This window comes from Engystomops pustulosus, chromosome 1, assembly GCF_040894005.1.
Source record: "Engystomops pustulosus chromosome 1, aEngPut4.maternal, whole genome shotgun sequence".
NCBI lineage: Eukaryota > Metazoa > Chordata > Amphibia > Anura > Leptodactylidae > Engystomops > Engystomops pustulosus.
In genome coordinates this window covers 173,284,397-173,297,732 of record NC_092411.1, presented here as the reverse complement: position 1 = coordinate 173,297,732, position 13,336 = coordinate 173,284,397, and the positions used below count along the sequence as shown (strand labels likewise).

Below are 13,336 nucleotides of genomic sequence, written 5' to 3'. Positions count from 1 at the left end.
TTGTGTTAGTTTCTCTTTCAAAGATGGTAAAAGAAGGTTCAAATTGAAAAGCTGCTGTCACCGGCCATTCTAAGCTGAATGTGCCTGCTCTCGTCAGAACGCAGCAGCAATGCAGCTTAACTCTTGGCAAGTACCAGCATGGGAGACTGGCTGCGAATCCCAAGTTCCGTTGACCTTTTTGAACCTGAAAATTGTGTTAGTTTCTCTTTCAAAGATGGTAAAAGAAGGTTCAAATTGAAAAGCTGCTGTCACCGGCCATTCTAAGCTGAATGTGCCTGCTCTCGTCAGATCGCAGCAGCAATGCAGCTTAAGGCTTGTCAAGTACCAGCATGGGAGACTGGCTTGGAATCCCAAGTTCCGTTGCCCTTTTTAAACCTGAAAATTGTGTTAGTTTCTCTATGAGATAGTAAAAGAAGGTTCAAATTGAACAGCTGCTGTCAACGGCCATTCTAAGCTGAATGTGCCTGCTCTCATCAGGTCGCAGCAGCAATGCAGCTTAAGGCTTGGCAAGTACCAGCATGGGAGACTGGCTGGGAATCCCAAGTTCCGTTGACCTTTTTGAACCTGAAAATTGTGTTAGTTTCTCTATGAGATAGTAAAAGAAGGTTCAAATTGAACAGCTGCTATCAACGGCCATTCTAAGCTGAATGTGCCTGCTCTCGTCAGATCGCAGCAGCAATGTAGCTTAAGGCTTGGCAAGTACCAGCATGGGAGACTGGCTGGGAATCCCAAGTTCCGTTGACCTTTTTGAACCTGAAAATTGTGTTAGTTTCTCTGTCAAAGATGGTAAAAGAAGGTTCAAATTGAACAGCTGCTGTCAACGGCCATTCTAAGCTGAATGTGCCTGCTCTCGTCAGATCGCAGCAGCAATGCAGCTTAAGGCTTGGCAAGTACCAGCATGGGAGACTGGCTGGGAATCCCAAGTTCCGTTGACCTTTTTGAACCTGAAAATTGTGTTAGTTTCTCTATGAGATAGTAAAAGAAGGTTCAAATTGAACAGCTGCTGTCAACGGCCATTCTAAGCTGAATGTGCCTGCTCTCATCAGATCGCAGCAGCAATGCAGCTTAAGGCTTGGCAAGTACCAGCATGGGAGACTGGCTGGGAATCCCAAGTTCCGTTGACCTTTTTGAACCTGAAAGTTGTGTTAGTTTCTCTATGAGATAGTAAAAGAAGGTTCAAATTGAACAGCTGCTGTCAACGGCCATTCTAAGCTGAATGTGCCTGCTCTCGCCAGATCGCAGCAGCAATGCAGCTTAAGGCTTGGCAAGTACCAGAATGGGAGACTGGCTGGGAATCCCAATTTCCGTTGACCTTTTTGAACCTGAAAATTGTGTTAGTTTCTGTATGAGATAGTAAAAGAAGGTTCAAATTGAACAGCTGCTGTCAACGGCCATTCTAAGCTGAATGTGCCTGCTCTCATCAGATCGCAGCAGCAATGCAGCTTAAGGCTTGCCAAGTACCAGCATGGGAGACTGGCTGGGAATCCCAAGTTCCGTTGACCTTTTTGAACCTGAAAATTGTGTTAGTTTCTCTGTCAAAGATGGTAAAAGAAGGTTCAAATTGAACAGCTGCTGTCAACGGCCATTCTAAGCTGAATGTGCCTGCTCTCGTCAGATTGCAGCAGCAATGCAGCTTAAGGCTTGGCAAGTACCAGCATGGGAGACTGGCTGGGAATCCCAAGTTCCGTTGACCTTTTTGAACCTGAAAATTGTGTTAGTTTCTCTATGAGATAGTAAAAGAAGGTTCAAATTGAACAGCTGCTGTCAACGGCCATTCTAAGCTGAATGTGCCTGCTCTCGTCAGATCGCAGCAGCAATGCAGCTTAAGGCTTGGCAAGTACCAGAATGGGAGACTGGCTGGGAATCCCAAGTTCCGTTGACCTTTTTGAACCTGAAAATTGTGTTAGTTTCTCTATGAGATAGTAAAAGAAGGTTCAAATTGAACAGCTGCTGTCAATGGCCATTCTAAGCTGAATGTGCCTGCTCTCATCAGATCGCAGCAGCAATGCAGCTTAAGGCTTGGCAAGTACCAGCATGGGAGACTGGCTGGGAATCCCAAGTTCCGTTGACCTTTTTGAACCTGAAAATTGTATTAGTTTCTCTGTCAAAGATGGTAAAAGAAGGTTCAAATTGAACAGCTGCTGTCAACGGCCATTCTAAGCTGAATGTGCCTGCTCTCGTCAGATCGCAGCAGCAATGCAGTTTAAGGCTTGGCAAGTACCAGCATGGGAGACTGGCTGGGAATCCCAAGTTCCGTTGACCTTTTTGAACCTGAAAATTGTGTTAGTTTCTCTATGAGATAGTAAAAGAAGGTTCAAATTGAACAGCTGCTGTCAACGGCCATTCTAAGCTGAATGTGCCTGCTCTCGTCAGATCGCAGAAGCAATGCAGCTTAAGGCTTGGCAAGTACCAGAATGGGAGACTGGCTGGGAATCCCAAGTTCCGTTGACCTTTTTGAACCTGAAAATTGTGTTAGTTTCTCTATGAGATAGTAAAAGAAGGTTCAAATTGAACAGCTGCTGTCAACGGCCATTCTAAGCTGAATGTGCCTGCTCTCGTCAGATCGCAGCAGCAATGCAGCTTAAGGCTTGGCAAGTACCAGAATGGGAGACTGGCTGGGAATCCCAAGTTCCGTTGACCTTTTTGAACCTGAAAATTGTGTTAGTTTCTCTATGAGATAGTAAAAGAAGGTTCAAATTGAACAGCTGCTGTCAACGGCCATTCTAAGCTGAATGTGCCTGCTCTCATCAGATCGCAGCGGCAATGCAGCTTAAGGCTTGGCAAGTACCAGCATGGGAGACTGGCTGGGAATCCCAAGTTCCGTTGACCTTTTTGAACCTGAAAATTGTGTTAGTTTCTCTTTCAAAGATGGTAAAAGAAGGTTCAAATTGAAAAGCTGCTGTCACCGGCCATTCTAAGCTGAATGTGCCTGCTCTCATCAGATCGCAGAGGCAATGCAGCTTTAGGCTTGGCAAGTACCAGCATGGGAGACTGGCTGGGACTCCCAAGTTCCGTTGACCTTTTTGAACCTGAAAATTGTGTTAGTTTCTCTGTCAAAGATGGTAAAAGAAGGTTCAAATTGAACAGTTGCTGTCAACGGCCATTCTAAGCTGAATGTGCCTGCTCTCGTCAGATCGCAGCAGCAATGCAGCTTATGGCTTGGCAATTACCGGAATGGGAGACTGGCTGGGAATCCCAAGTTCCGTTGACCTTTTTGAACCTGAAAATTGTATTAGTTTCTCTGTCAAAGATGGTAAAAGAAGGTTCAAATTGAACAGCTGCTGTCAACGGCCATTCTAAGCTGAATGTGCCTGCTCTCGTCAGATCGCAGCAGCAATGCAGCTTAAGGCTTGGCAAGTACCAGCATGGGAGACTGGCTGGGAATCCCAAGTTCCGTTGACCTTTTTGAACCTGAAAATTGTGTTAGTTTCTCTGTCAAAGATGGTAAAAGAAGGTTCAAATTGAACAGCTGCTGTCAACGGCCATTCTAAGCTGAATGTGCCTGCTCTCGTCAGATCGCAGCAGCAATGCAGCTTAAGGCTTGGCAAGTACCAGCATGGGAGACTGGCTGGGAATCCCAAGTCCCGTTGACCTTTTTGAACCTGAAAATTGTGTTAGTTTCCCTGTCAAAGATAGTAAAAGAAGGTTCAAATTGAACAGCTGCTTTCAACGGCCATTCTAAGCTGAATGTGCCTGCTCTCGTCAGATTGCAGCAGCAATGCAGCTTAAGGCTTGGCAAGTACCAGCATGGGAGACTGGCTGCGAATCCCAAGTTCCGTTGACCTTTTTGAACCTGAAAATTGTGTTAGTTTCTCTTTCAAAGATGGTAAAAGAAGGTTCAAATTGAAAAGCTGCTGTCACCGGCCATTCTAAGCTGAATGTGCCTGCTCTCGTCAGAACGCAGCAGCAATGCAGCTTAACTCTTGGCAAGTACCAGCATGGGAGACTGGCTGCGAATCCCAAGTTCCGTTGACCTTTTTGAACCTGAAAATTGTGTTAGTTTCTCTTTCAAAGATGGTAAAAGAAGGTTCAAATTGAAAAGCTGCTGTCACCGGCCATTCTAAGCTGAATGTGCCTGCTCTCGTCAGATCGCAGCAGCAATGCAGCTTAAGGCTTGTCAAGTACCAGCATGGGAGACTGGCTTGGAATCCCAAGTTCCGTTGCCCTTTTTAAACCTGAAAATTGTGTTAGTTTCTCTATGAGATAGTAAAAGAAGGTTCAAATTGAACAGCTGCTGTCAACGGCCATTCTAAGCTTAATGTGCCTGCTCTCATCAGGTCGCAGCAGCAATGCAGCTTAAGGCTTGGCAAGTACCAGCATGGGAGACTGGCTGGGAATCCCAAGTTCCGTTGACCTTTTTGAACCTGAAAATTGTGTTAGTTTCTCTATGAGATAGTAAAAGAAGGTTCAAATTGAACAGCTGCTGTCAACGGCCATTCTAAGCTGAATGTGCCTGCTCTCGTCAGATCGCAGCAGCAATGTAGCTTAAGGCTTGGCAAGTACCAGCATGGGAGACTGGCTGGGAATCCCAAGTTCCGTTGACCTTTTTGAACCTGAAAATTGTGTTAGTTTCTCTGTCAAAGATGGTAAAAGAAGGTTCAAATTGAACAGCTGCTGTCAACGGCCATTCTAAGCTGAATGTGCCTGCTCTCGTCAGATCGCAGCAGCAATGCAGCTTAAGGCTTGGCAAGTACCAGCATGGGAGACTGGCTGGGAATCCCAAGTTCCGTTGACCTTTTTGAACCTGAAAATTGTGTTAGTTTCTCTATGAGATAGTAAAAGAAGGTTCAAATTGAACAGCTGCTGTCAACGGCCATTCTAAGCTGAATGTGCCTGCTCTCATCAGATCGCAGCAGCAATGCAGCTTAAGGCTTGGCAAGTACCAGCATGGGAGACTGGCTGGGAATCCCAAGTTCCGTTGACCTTTTTGAACCTGAAAGTTGTGTTAGTTTCTCTATGAGATAGTAAAAGAAGGTTCAAATTGAACAGCTGCTGTCAACGGCCATTCTAAGCTGAATGTGCCTGCTCTCGCCAGATCGCGGCAGCAATGCAGCTTAAGGCTTGGCAAGTACCAGAATGGGAGACTGGCTGGGAATCCCAATTTCCGTTGACCTTTTTGAACCTGAAAATTGTGTTAGTTTCTCTATGAGATAGTAAAAGAAGGTTCAAATTGAACAGCTGCTGTCAACGGCCATTCTAAGCTGAATGTGCCTGCTCTCATCAGATCGCAGCAGCAATGCAGCTTAAGGCTTGCCAAGTACCAGCATGGGAGACTGGCTGGGAATCCCAAGTTCCGTTGACCTTTTTGAACCTGAAAATTGTGTTAGTTTCTCTGTCAAAGATGGTAAAAGAAGGTTCAAATTGAACAGCTGCTGTCAACGGCCATTCTAAGCTGAATGTGCCTGCTCTCGTCAGATTGCAGCAGCAATGCAGCTTAAGGCTTGGCAAGTACCAGCATGGGAGACTGGCTGGGAATCCCAAGTTCCGTTGACCTTTTTGAACCTGAAAATTGTGTTAGTTTCTCTATGAGATAGTAAAAGAAGGTTCAAATTGAACAGCTGCTGTCAACGGCCATTCTAAGCTGAATGTGCCTGCTCTCGTCAGATCGCAGCAGCAATGCAGCTTAAGGCTTGGCAAGTACCAGAATGGGAGACTGGCTGGGAATCCCAAGTTCCGTTGACCTTTTTGAACCTGAAAATTGTGTTAGTTTCTCTATGAGATAGTAAAAGAAGGTTCAAATTGAACAGCTGCTGTCAATGGCCATTCTAAGCTGAATGTGCCTGCTCTCATCAGATCGCAGCAGCAATGCAGCTTAAGGCTTGGCAAGTACCAGCATGGGAGACTGGCTGGGAATCCCAAGTTCCGTTGACCTTTTTGAACCTGAAAATTGTATTAGTTTCTCTGTCAAAGATGGTAAAAGAAGGTTCAAATTGAACAGCTGCTGTCAACGGCCATTCTAAGCTGAATGTGCCTGCTCTCGTCAGATCGCAGCAGCAATGCAGTTTAAGGCTTGGCAAGTACCAGCATGGGAGACTGGCTGGGAATCCCAAGTTCCGTTGACCTTTTTGAACCTGAAAATTGTGTTAGTTTCTCTATGAGATAGTAAAAGAAGGTTCAAATTGAACAGCTGCTGTCAACGGCCATTCTAAGCTGAATGTGCCTGCTCTCGTCAGATCGCAGAAGCAATGCAGCTTAAGGCTTGGCAAGTACCAGAATGGGAGACTGGCTGGGAATCCCAAGTTCCGTTGACCTTTTTGAACCTGAAAATTGTGTTAGTTTCTCTATGAGATAGTAAAAGAAGGTTCAAATTGAACAGCTGCTGTCAACGGCCATTCTAAGCTGAATGTGCCTGCTCTCGTCAGATCGCAGCAGCAATGCAGCTTAAGGCTTGGCAAGTACCAGAATGGGAGACTGGCTGGGAATCCCAAGTTCCGTTGACCTTTTTGAACCTGAAAATTGTGTTAGTTTCTCTATGAGATAGTAAAAGAAGGTTCAAATTGAACAGCTGCTGTCAACGGCCATTCTAAGCTGAATGTGCCTGCTCTCATCAGATCGCAGCGGCAATGCAGCTTAAGGCTTGGCAAGTACCAGCATGGGAGACTGGCTGGGAATCCCAAGTTCCGTTGACCTTTTTGAACCTGAAAATTGTGTTAGTTTCTCTTTCAAAGATGGTAAAAGAAGGTTCAAATTGAAAAGCTGCTGTCACCGGCCATTCTAAGCTGAATGTGCCTGCTCTCATCAGATCGCAGAGGCAATGCAGCTTTAGGCTTGGCAAGTACCAGCATGGGAGACTGGCTGGGACTCCCAAGTTCCGTTGACCTTTTTGAACCTGAAAATTGTGTTAGTTTCTCTGTCAAAGATGGTAAAAGAAGGTTCAAATTGAACAGTTGCTGTCAACGGCCATTCTAAGCTGAATGTGCCTGCTCTCGTCAGATCGCAGCAGCAATGCAGCTTATGGCTTGGCAATTACCGGAATGGGAGACTGGCTGGGAATCCCAAGTTCCGTTGACCTTTTTGAACCTGAAAATTGTATTAGTTTCTCTGTCAAAGATGGTAAAAGAAGGTTCAAATTGAACAGCTGCTGTCAACGGCCATTCTAAGCTGAATGTGCCTGCTCTCGTCAGATCGCAGCAGCAATGCAGCTTAAGGCTTGGCAAGTACCAGCATGGGAGACTGGCTGGGAATCCCAAGTTCCGTTGACCTTTTTGAACCTGAAAATTGTGTTAGTTTCTCTGTCAAAGATGGTAAAAGAAGGTTCAAATTGAACAGCTGCTGTCAACGGCCATTCTAAGCTGAATGTGCCTGCTCTCGTCAGATCGCAGCAGCAATGCAGCTTAAGGCTTGGCAAGTACCAGCATGGGAGACTGGCTGGGAATCCCAAGTCCCGTTGACCTTTTTGAACCTGAAAATTGTGTTAGTTTCCCTGTCAAAGATAGTAAAAGAAGGTTCAAATTGAACAGCTGCTTTCAACGGCCATTCTAAGCTGAATGTGCCTGCTCTCGTCAGATTGCAGCAGCAATGCAGCTTAAGGCTTGGCAAGTACCAGCATGGGAGACTGGCTGCGAATCCCAAGTTCCGTTGACCTTTTTGAACCTGAAAATTGTGTTAGTTTCTCTTTCAAAGATGGTAAAAGAAGGTTCAAATTGAAAAGCTGCTGTCACCGGCCATTCTAAGCTGAATGTGCCTGCTCTCGTCAGAACGCAGCAGCAATGCAGCTTAACTCTTGGCAAGTACCAGCATGGGAGACTGGCTGCGAATCCCAAGTTCCGTTGACCTTTTTGAACCTGAAAATTGTGTTAGTTTCTCTTTCAAAGATGGTAAAAGAAGGTTCAAATTGAAAAGCTGCTGTCACCGGCCATTCTAAGCTGAATGTGCCTGCTCTCGTCAGATCGCAGCAGCAATGCAGCTTAAGGCTTGTCAAGTACCAGCATGGGAGACTGGCTTGGAATCCCAAGTTCCGTTGCCCTTTTTAAACCTGAAAATTGTGTTAGTTTCTCTATGAGATAGTAAAAGAAGGTTCAAATTGAACAGCTGCTGTCAACGGCCATTCTAAGCTTAATGTGCCTGCTCTCATCAGGTCGCAGCAGCAATGCAGCTTAAGGCTTGGCAAGTACCAGCATGGGAGACTGGCTGGGAATCCCAAGTTCCGTTGACCTTTTTGAACCTGAAAATTGTGTTAGTTTCTCTATGAGATAGTAAAAGAAGGTTCAAATTGAACAGCTGCTGTCAACGGCCATTCTAAGCTGAATGTGCCTGCTCTCGTCAGATCGCAGCAGCAATGTAGCTTAAGGCTTGGCAAGTACCAGCATGGGAGACTGGCTGGGAATCCCAAGTTCCGTTGACCTTTTTGAACCTGAAAATTGTGTTAGTTTCTCTGTCAAAGATGGTAAAAGAAGGTTCAAATTGAACAGCTGCTGTCAACGGCCATTCTAAGCTGAATGTGCCTGCTCTCGTCAGATCGCAGCAGCAATGCAGCTTAAGGCTTGGCAAGTACCAGCATGGGAGACTGGCTGGGAATCCCAAGTTCCGTTGACCTTTTTGAACCTGAAAATTGTGTTAGTTTCTCTATGAGATAGTAAAAGAAGGTTCAAATTGAACAGCTGCTGTCAACGGCCATTCTAAGCTGAATGTGCCTGCTCTCATCAGATCGCAGCAGCAATGCAGCTTAAGGCTTGGCAAGTACCAGCATGGGAGACTGGCTGGGAATCCCAAGTTCCGTTGACCTTTTTGAACCTGAAAGTTGTGTTAGTTTCTCTATGAGATAGTAAAAGAAGGTTCAAATTGAACAGCTGCTGTCAACGGCCATTCTAAGCTGAATGTGCCTGCTCTCGCCAGATCGCGGCAGCAATGCAGCTTAAGGCTTGGCAAGTACCAGCATGGGAGACTGGCTGGGAATCCCAAGTTCCGTTGACCTTTTTGAACCTGAAAATTGTGTTAGTTTCTCTATGAGATAGTAAAAGAAGGTTCAAATTGAACAGCTGCTGTCAACGGCCATTCTAAGCTGAATGTGCCTGCTCTCGTCAGATCGCAGCAGCAATGCAGCTTAAGGCTTGGCAAGTACCAGAATGGGAGACTGGCTGGGAATCCCAAGTTCCGTTGACCTTTTTGAACCTGAAAATTGTGTTAGTTTCTCTATGAGATAGTAAAAGAAGGTTCAAATTGAACAGCTGCTGTCAATGGCCATTCTAAGCTGAATGTGCCTGCTCTCATCAGATCGCAGCAGCAATGCAGCTTAAGGCTTGGCAAGTACCAGCATGGGAGACTGGCTGGGAATCCCAAGTTCCGTTGACCTTTTTGAACCTGAAAATTGTATTAGTTTCTCTGTCAAAGATGGTAAAAGAAGGTTCAAATTGAACAGCTGCTGTCAACGGCCATTCTAAGCTGAATGTGCCTGCTCTCGTCAGATCGCAGCAGCAATGCAGTTTAAGGCTTGGCAAGTACCAGCATGGGAGACTGGCTGGGAATCCCAAGTTCCGTTGACCTTTTTGAACCTGAAAATTGTGTTAGTTTCTCTATGAGATAGTAAAAGAAGGTTCAAATTGAACAGCTGCTGTCAACGGCCATTCTAAGCTGAATGTGCCTGCTCTCGTCAGATCGCAGAAGCAATGCAGCTTAAGGCTTGGCAAGTACCAGAATGGGAGACTGGCTGGGAATCCCAAGTTCCGTTGACCTTTTTGAACCTGAAAATTGTGTTAGTTTCTCTATGAGATAGTAAAAGAAGGTTCAAATTGAACAGCTGCTGTCAACGGCCATTCTAAGCTGAATGTGCCTGCTCTCGTCAGATCGCAGCAGCAATGCAGCTTAAGGCTTGGCAAGTACCAGAATGCGAGACTGGCTGGGAATCCCAAGTTCCGTTGACCTTTTTGAACCTGAAAATTGTGTTAGTTTCTCTATGAGATAGTAAAAGAAGGTTCAAATTGAACAGCTGCTGTCAACGGCCATTCTAAGCTGAATGTGCCTGCTCTCATCAGATCGCAGCGGCAATGCAGCTTAAGGCTTGGCAAGTACCAGCATGGGAGACTGGCTGGGAATCCCAAGTTCCGTTGACCTTTTTGAACCTGAAAATTGTGTTAGTTTCTCTTTCAAAGATGGTAAAAGAAGGTTCAAATTGAAAAGCTGCTGTCACCGGCCATTCTAAGCTGAATGTGCCTGCTCTCATCAGATCGCAGCGGCAATGCAGCTTTAGGCTTGGCAAGTACCAGCATGGGAGACTGGCTGGGACTCCCAAGTTCCGTTGACCTTTTTGAACCTGAAAATTGTGTTAGTTTCTCTGTCAAAGATGGTAAAAGAAGGTTCAAATTGAACAGCTGCTGTCAACGGCCATTCTAAGCTGAATGTGCCTGCTCTCGTCAGATCGCAGCAGCAATGCAGCTTATGGCTTGGCAATTACCGGAATGGGAGACTGGCTGGGAATCCCAAGTTCCGTTGACCTTTTTGAACCTGAAAATTGTATTAGTTTCTCTGTCAAAGATGGTAAAAGAAGGTTCAAATTGAACAGCTGCTGTCAACGGCCATTCTAAGCTGAATGTGCCTGCTCTCGTCAGATCGCAGCAGCAATGCAGCTTAAGGCTTGGCAAGTACCAGCATGGGAGACTGGCTGGGAATCCCAAGTTCCGTTGACCTTTTTGAACCTGAAAATTGTGTTAGTTTCTCTGTCAAAGATGGTAAAAGAAGGTTCAAATTGAACAGCTGCTGTCAACGGCCATTCTAAGCTGAATGTGCCTGCTCTCGTCAGATCGCAGCAGCAATGCAGCTTAAGGCTTGGCAAGTACCAGCATGGGAGACTGGCTGGGAATCCCAAGTCCCGTTGACCTTTTTGAACCTGAAAATTGTGTTAGTTTCCCTGTCAAAGATAGTAAAAGAAGGTTCAAATTGAACAGCTGCTTTCAACGGCCATTCTAAGCTGAATGTGCCTGCTCTCGTCAGATTGCAGCAGCAATGCAGCTTAAGGCTTGGCAAGTACCAGCATGGGAGACTGGCTGCGAATCCCAAGTTCCGTTGACCTTTTTGAACCTGAAAATTGTGTTAGTTTCTCTTTCAAAGATGGTAAAAGAAGGTTCAAATTGAAAAGCTGCTGTCACCGGCCATTCTAAGCTGAATGTGCCTGCTCTCGTCAGAACGCAGCAGCAATGCAGCTTAACTCTTGGCAAGTACCAGCATGGGAGACTGGCTGCGAATCCCAAGTTCCGTTGACCTTTTTGAACCTGAAAATTGTGTTAGTTTCTCTTTCAAAGATGGTAAAAGAAGGTTCAAATTGAAAAGCTGCTGTCACCGGCCATTCTAAGCTGAATGTGCCTGCTCTCGTCAGATCGCAGCAGCAATGCAGCTTAAGGCTTGTCAAGTACCAGCATGGGAGACTGGCTTGGAATCCCAAGTTCCGTTGCCCTTTTTAAACCTGAAAATTGTGTTAGTTTCTCTATGAGATAGTAAAAGAAGGTTCAAATTGAACAGCTGCTGTCAACGGCCATTCTAAGCTGAATGTGCCTGCTCTCATCAGGTCGCAGCAGCAATGCAGCTTAAGGCTTGGCAAGTACCAGCATGGGAGACTGGCTGGGAATCCCAAGTTCCGTTGACCTTTTTGAACCTGAAAATTGTGTTAGTTTCTCTATGAGATAGTAAAAGAAGGTTCAAATTGAACAGCTGCTGTCAACGGCCATTCTAAGCTGAATGTGCCTGCTCTCGTCAGATCGCAGCAGCAATGTAGCTTAAGGCTTGGCAAGTACCAGCATGGGAGACTGGCTGGGAATCCCAAGTTCCGTTGACCTTTTTGAACCTGAAAATTGTGTTAGTTTCTCTGTCAAAGATGGTAAAAGAAGGTTCAAATTGAACAGCTGCTGTCAACGGCCATTCTAAGCTGAATGTGCCTGCTCTCGTCAGATCGCAGCAGCAATGCAGCTTAAGGCTTGGCAAGTACCAGCATGGGAGACTGGCTGCGAATCCCAAGTTCCGTTGACCTTTTTGAACCTGAAAATTGTGTTAGTTTCTCTTTCAAAGATGGTAAAAGAAGGTTCAAATTGAAAAGCTGCTGTCACCGGCCATTCTAAGCTGAATGTGCCTGCTCTCGTCAGAACGCAGCAGCAATGCAGCTTAACTCTTGGCAAGTACCAGCATGGGAGACTGGCTGCGAATCCCAAGTTCCGTTGACCTTTTTGAACCTGAAAATTGTGTTAGTTTCTCTTTCAAAGATGGTAAAAGAAGGTTCAAATTGAAAAGCTGCTGTCACCGGCCATTCTAAGCTGAATGTGCCTGCTCTCGTCAGATCGCAGCAGCAATGCAGCTTAAGGCTTGTCAAGTACCAGCATGGGAGACTGGCTTGGAATCCCAAGTTCCGTTGCCCTTTTTAAACCTGAAAATTGTGTTAGTTTCTCTATGAGATAGTAAAAGAAGGTTCAAATTGAACAGCTGCTGTCAACGGCCATTCTAAGCTGAATGTGCCTGCTCTCATCAGGTCGCAGCAGCAATGCAGCTTAAGGCTTGGCAAGTACCAGCATGGGAGACTGGCTGGGAATCCCAAGTTCCGTTGACCTTTTTGAACCTGAAAATTGTGTTAGTTTCTCTATGAGATAGTAAAAGAAGGTTCAAATTGAACAGCTGCTGTCAACGGCCATTCTAAGCTGAATGTGCCTGCTCTCGTCAGATCGCAGCAGCAATGTAGCTTAAGGCTTGGCAAGTACCAGCATGGGAGACTGGCTGGGAATCCCAAGTTCCGTTGACCTTTTTGAACCTGAAAATTGTGTTAGTTTCTCTGTCAAAGATGGTAAAAGAAGGTTCAAATTGAACAGCTGCTGTCAACGGCCATTCTAAGCTGAATGTGCCTGCTCTCGTCAGATCGCAGCAGCAATGCAGCTTAAGGCTTGGCAAGTACCAGCATGGGAGACTGGCTGGGAATCCCAAGTTCCGTTGACCTTTTTGAACCTGAAAATTGTGTTAGTTTCTCTATGAGATAGTAAAAGAAGGTTCAAATTGAACAGCTGCTGTCAACGGCCATTCTAAGCTGAATGTGCCTGCTCTCATCAGATCGCAGCAGCAATGCAGCTTAAGGCTTGGCAAGTACCAGCATGGGAGACTGGCTGGGAATCCCAAGTTCCGTTGACCTTTTTGAACCTGAAAGTTGTGTTAGTTTCTCTATGAGATAGTAAAAGAAGGTTCAAATTGAACAGCTGCTGTCAACGGCCATTCTAAGCTGAATGTGCCTGCTCTCGCCAGATCGCAGCAGCAATGCAGCTTAAGGCTTGGAAAGTACCAGAATGGGAGACTGGCTGGGAATCCCAATTTCCGTTGACCTTTTTGAACCTGAAAATTGTGTTAGTTTCTCTATGAGATAGTAAAAGAAGGT

At 45.7% G+C, this 13,336-nt stretch overlaps 53 pseudogenes; all 53 read left to right on the top strand.

The window, feature by feature from the left end:
* The first annotated feature begins 436 nt into the window (after positions 1-436).
* Positions 437-555, top strand: LOC140097848 (5S ribosomal RNA; annotated as a pseudogene).
* Positions 556-625: 70 nt separating this feature from the next.
* LOC140110198 (5S ribosomal RNA) lies at positions 626-744 on the top strand (annotated as a pseudogene).
* A 72-nt stretch (positions 745-816) lies between these two features.
* LOC140093182 (5S ribosomal RNA) lies at positions 817-935 on the top strand (annotated as a pseudogene).
* Positions 936-1,005: 70 nt separating this feature from the next.
* On the top strand, positions 1,006-1,124 carry LOC140103567 (5S ribosomal RNA; annotated as a pseudogene).
* Positions 1,125-1,194: 70 nt separating this feature from the next.
* LOC140113128 (5S ribosomal RNA) lies at positions 1,195-1,313 on the top strand (annotated as a pseudogene).
* A 70-nt stretch (positions 1,314-1,383) lies between these two features.
* On the top strand, positions 1,384-1,502 carry LOC140102012 (5S ribosomal RNA; annotated as a pseudogene).
* Positions 1,503-1,574: 72 nt separating this feature from the next.
* LOC140104432 (5S ribosomal RNA) lies at positions 1,575-1,693 on the top strand (annotated as a pseudogene).
* Positions 1,694-1,763: 70 nt separating this feature from the next.
* LOC140110735 (5S ribosomal RNA) lies at positions 1,764-1,882 on the top strand (annotated as a pseudogene).
* Positions 1,883-1,952: 70 nt separating this feature from the next.
* LOC140094807 (5S ribosomal RNA) lies at positions 1,953-2,071 on the top strand (annotated as a pseudogene).
* A 72-nt stretch (positions 2,072-2,143) lies between these two features.
* Positions 2,144-2,262, top strand: LOC140098713 (5S ribosomal RNA; annotated as a pseudogene).
* A 70-nt stretch (positions 2,263-2,332) lies between these two features.
* On the top strand, positions 2,333-2,451 carry LOC140099389 (5S ribosomal RNA; annotated as a pseudogene).
* Positions 2,452-2,521: 70 nt separating this feature from the next.
* On the top strand, positions 2,522-2,640 carry LOC140110613 (5S ribosomal RNA; annotated as a pseudogene).
* A 70-nt stretch (positions 2,641-2,710) lies between these two features.
* Positions 2,711-2,829, top strand: LOC140100839 (5S ribosomal RNA; annotated as a pseudogene).
* A 263-nt stretch (positions 2,830-3,092) lies between these two features.
* LOC140112854 (5S ribosomal RNA) lies at positions 3,093-3,211 on the top strand (annotated as a pseudogene).
* Positions 3,212-3,283: 72 nt separating this feature from the next.
* LOC140093159 (5S ribosomal RNA) lies at positions 3,284-3,402 on the top strand (annotated as a pseudogene).
* Positions 3,403-3,474: 72 nt separating this feature from the next.
* On the top strand, positions 3,475-3,593 carry LOC140095148 (5S ribosomal RNA; annotated as a pseudogene).
* A 643-nt stretch (positions 3,594-4,236) lies between these two features.
* Positions 4,237-4,355, top strand: LOC140105214 (5S ribosomal RNA; annotated as a pseudogene).
* A 70-nt stretch (positions 4,356-4,425) lies between these two features.
* LOC140102300 (5S ribosomal RNA) lies at positions 4,426-4,544 on the top strand (annotated as a pseudogene).
* A 72-nt stretch (positions 4,545-4,616) lies between these two features.
* On the top strand, positions 4,617-4,735 carry LOC140093148 (5S ribosomal RNA; annotated as a pseudogene).
* Positions 4,736-4,805: 70 nt separating this feature from the next.
* LOC140103507 (5S ribosomal RNA) lies at positions 4,806-4,924 on the top strand (annotated as a pseudogene).
* Positions 4,925-5,183: 259 nt separating this feature from the next.
* Positions 5,184-5,302, top strand: LOC140102001 (5S ribosomal RNA; annotated as a pseudogene).
* A 72-nt stretch (positions 5,303-5,374) lies between these two features.
* Positions 5,375-5,493, top strand: LOC140104425 (5S ribosomal RNA; annotated as a pseudogene).
* Positions 5,494-5,563: 70 nt separating this feature from the next.
* Positions 5,564-5,682, top strand: LOC140110502 (5S ribosomal RNA; annotated as a pseudogene).
* A 70-nt stretch (positions 5,683-5,752) lies between these two features.
* On the top strand, positions 5,753-5,871 carry LOC140094796 (5S ribosomal RNA; annotated as a pseudogene).
* A 72-nt stretch (positions 5,872-5,943) lies between these two features.
* Positions 5,944-6,062, top strand: LOC140098691 (5S ribosomal RNA; annotated as a pseudogene).
* A 70-nt stretch (positions 6,063-6,132) lies between these two features.
* Positions 6,133-6,251, top strand: LOC140098147 (5S ribosomal RNA; annotated as a pseudogene).
* A 70-nt stretch (positions 6,252-6,321) lies between these two features.
* Positions 6,322-6,440, top strand: LOC140110397 (5S ribosomal RNA; annotated as a pseudogene).
* A 70-nt stretch (positions 6,441-6,510) lies between these two features.
* Positions 6,511-6,629, top strand: LOC140100828 (5S ribosomal RNA; annotated as a pseudogene).
* A 263-nt stretch (positions 6,630-6,892) lies between these two features.
* On the top strand, positions 6,893-7,011 carry LOC140112853 (5S ribosomal RNA; annotated as a pseudogene).
* Positions 7,012-7,083: 72 nt separating this feature from the next.
* Positions 7,084-7,202, top strand: LOC140093137 (5S ribosomal RNA; annotated as a pseudogene).
* A 72-nt stretch (positions 7,203-7,274) lies between these two features.
* LOC140095126 (5S ribosomal RNA) lies at positions 7,275-7,393 on the top strand (annotated as a pseudogene).
* Positions 7,394-8,036: 643 nt separating this feature from the next.
* On the top strand, positions 8,037-8,155 carry LOC140105210 (5S ribosomal RNA; annotated as a pseudogene).
* Positions 8,156-8,225: 70 nt separating this feature from the next.
* LOC140102289 (5S ribosomal RNA) lies at positions 8,226-8,344 on the top strand (annotated as a pseudogene).
* A 72-nt stretch (positions 8,345-8,416) lies between these two features.
* Positions 8,417-8,535, top strand: LOC140093126 (5S ribosomal RNA; annotated as a pseudogene).
* Positions 8,536-8,605: 70 nt separating this feature from the next.
* On the top strand, positions 8,606-8,724 carry LOC140103384 (5S ribosomal RNA; annotated as a pseudogene).
* A 70-nt stretch (positions 8,725-8,794) lies between these two features.
* LOC140110855 (5S ribosomal RNA) lies at positions 8,795-8,913 on the top strand (annotated as a pseudogene).
* Positions 8,914-8,983: 70 nt separating this feature from the next.
* LOC140110322 (5S ribosomal RNA) lies at positions 8,984-9,102 on the top strand (annotated as a pseudogene).
* Positions 9,103-9,172: 70 nt separating this feature from the next.
* On the top strand, positions 9,173-9,291 carry LOC140094785 (5S ribosomal RNA; annotated as a pseudogene).
* Positions 9,292-9,363: 72 nt separating this feature from the next.
* Positions 9,364-9,482, top strand: LOC140098680 (5S ribosomal RNA; annotated as a pseudogene).
* Positions 9,483-9,552: 70 nt separating this feature from the next.
* On the top strand, positions 9,553-9,671 carry LOC140096918 (5S ribosomal RNA; annotated as a pseudogene).
* A 70-nt stretch (positions 9,672-9,741) lies between these two features.
* On the top strand, positions 9,742-9,860 carry LOC140109678 (5S ribosomal RNA; annotated as a pseudogene).
* A 70-nt stretch (positions 9,861-9,930) lies between these two features.
* LOC140100817 (5S ribosomal RNA) lies at positions 9,931-10,049 on the top strand (annotated as a pseudogene).
* Positions 10,050-10,312: 263 nt separating this feature from the next.
* LOC140112852 (5S ribosomal RNA) lies at positions 10,313-10,431 on the top strand (annotated as a pseudogene).
* Positions 10,432-10,503: 72 nt separating this feature from the next.
* LOC140093115 (5S ribosomal RNA) lies at positions 10,504-10,622 on the top strand (annotated as a pseudogene).
* A 72-nt stretch (positions 10,623-10,694) lies between these two features.
* Positions 10,695-10,813, top strand: LOC140095115 (5S ribosomal RNA; annotated as a pseudogene).
* Positions 10,814-11,456: 643 nt separating this feature from the next.
* On the top strand, positions 11,457-11,575 carry LOC140097826 (5S ribosomal RNA; annotated as a pseudogene).
* Positions 11,576-11,645: 70 nt separating this feature from the next.
* LOC140102267 (5S ribosomal RNA) lies at positions 11,646-11,764 on the top strand (annotated as a pseudogene).
* Positions 11,765-11,836: 72 nt separating this feature from the next.
* On the top strand, positions 11,837-11,955 carry LOC140105959 (5S ribosomal RNA; annotated as a pseudogene).
* A 452-nt stretch (positions 11,956-12,407) lies between these two features.
* On the top strand, positions 12,408-12,526 carry LOC140097815 (5S ribosomal RNA; annotated as a pseudogene).
* A 70-nt stretch (positions 12,527-12,596) lies between these two features.
* LOC140102256 (5S ribosomal RNA) lies at positions 12,597-12,715 on the top strand (annotated as a pseudogene).
* A 72-nt stretch (positions 12,716-12,787) lies between these two features.
* On the top strand, positions 12,788-12,906 carry LOC140093104 (5S ribosomal RNA; annotated as a pseudogene).
* Positions 12,907-12,976: 70 nt separating this feature from the next.
* On the top strand, positions 12,977-13,095 carry LOC140103262 (5S ribosomal RNA; annotated as a pseudogene).
* A 70-nt stretch (positions 13,096-13,165) lies between these two features.
* On the top strand, positions 13,166-13,284 carry LOC140113018 (5S ribosomal RNA; annotated as a pseudogene).
* Positions 13,285-13,336: the final 52 nt, after the last annotated feature.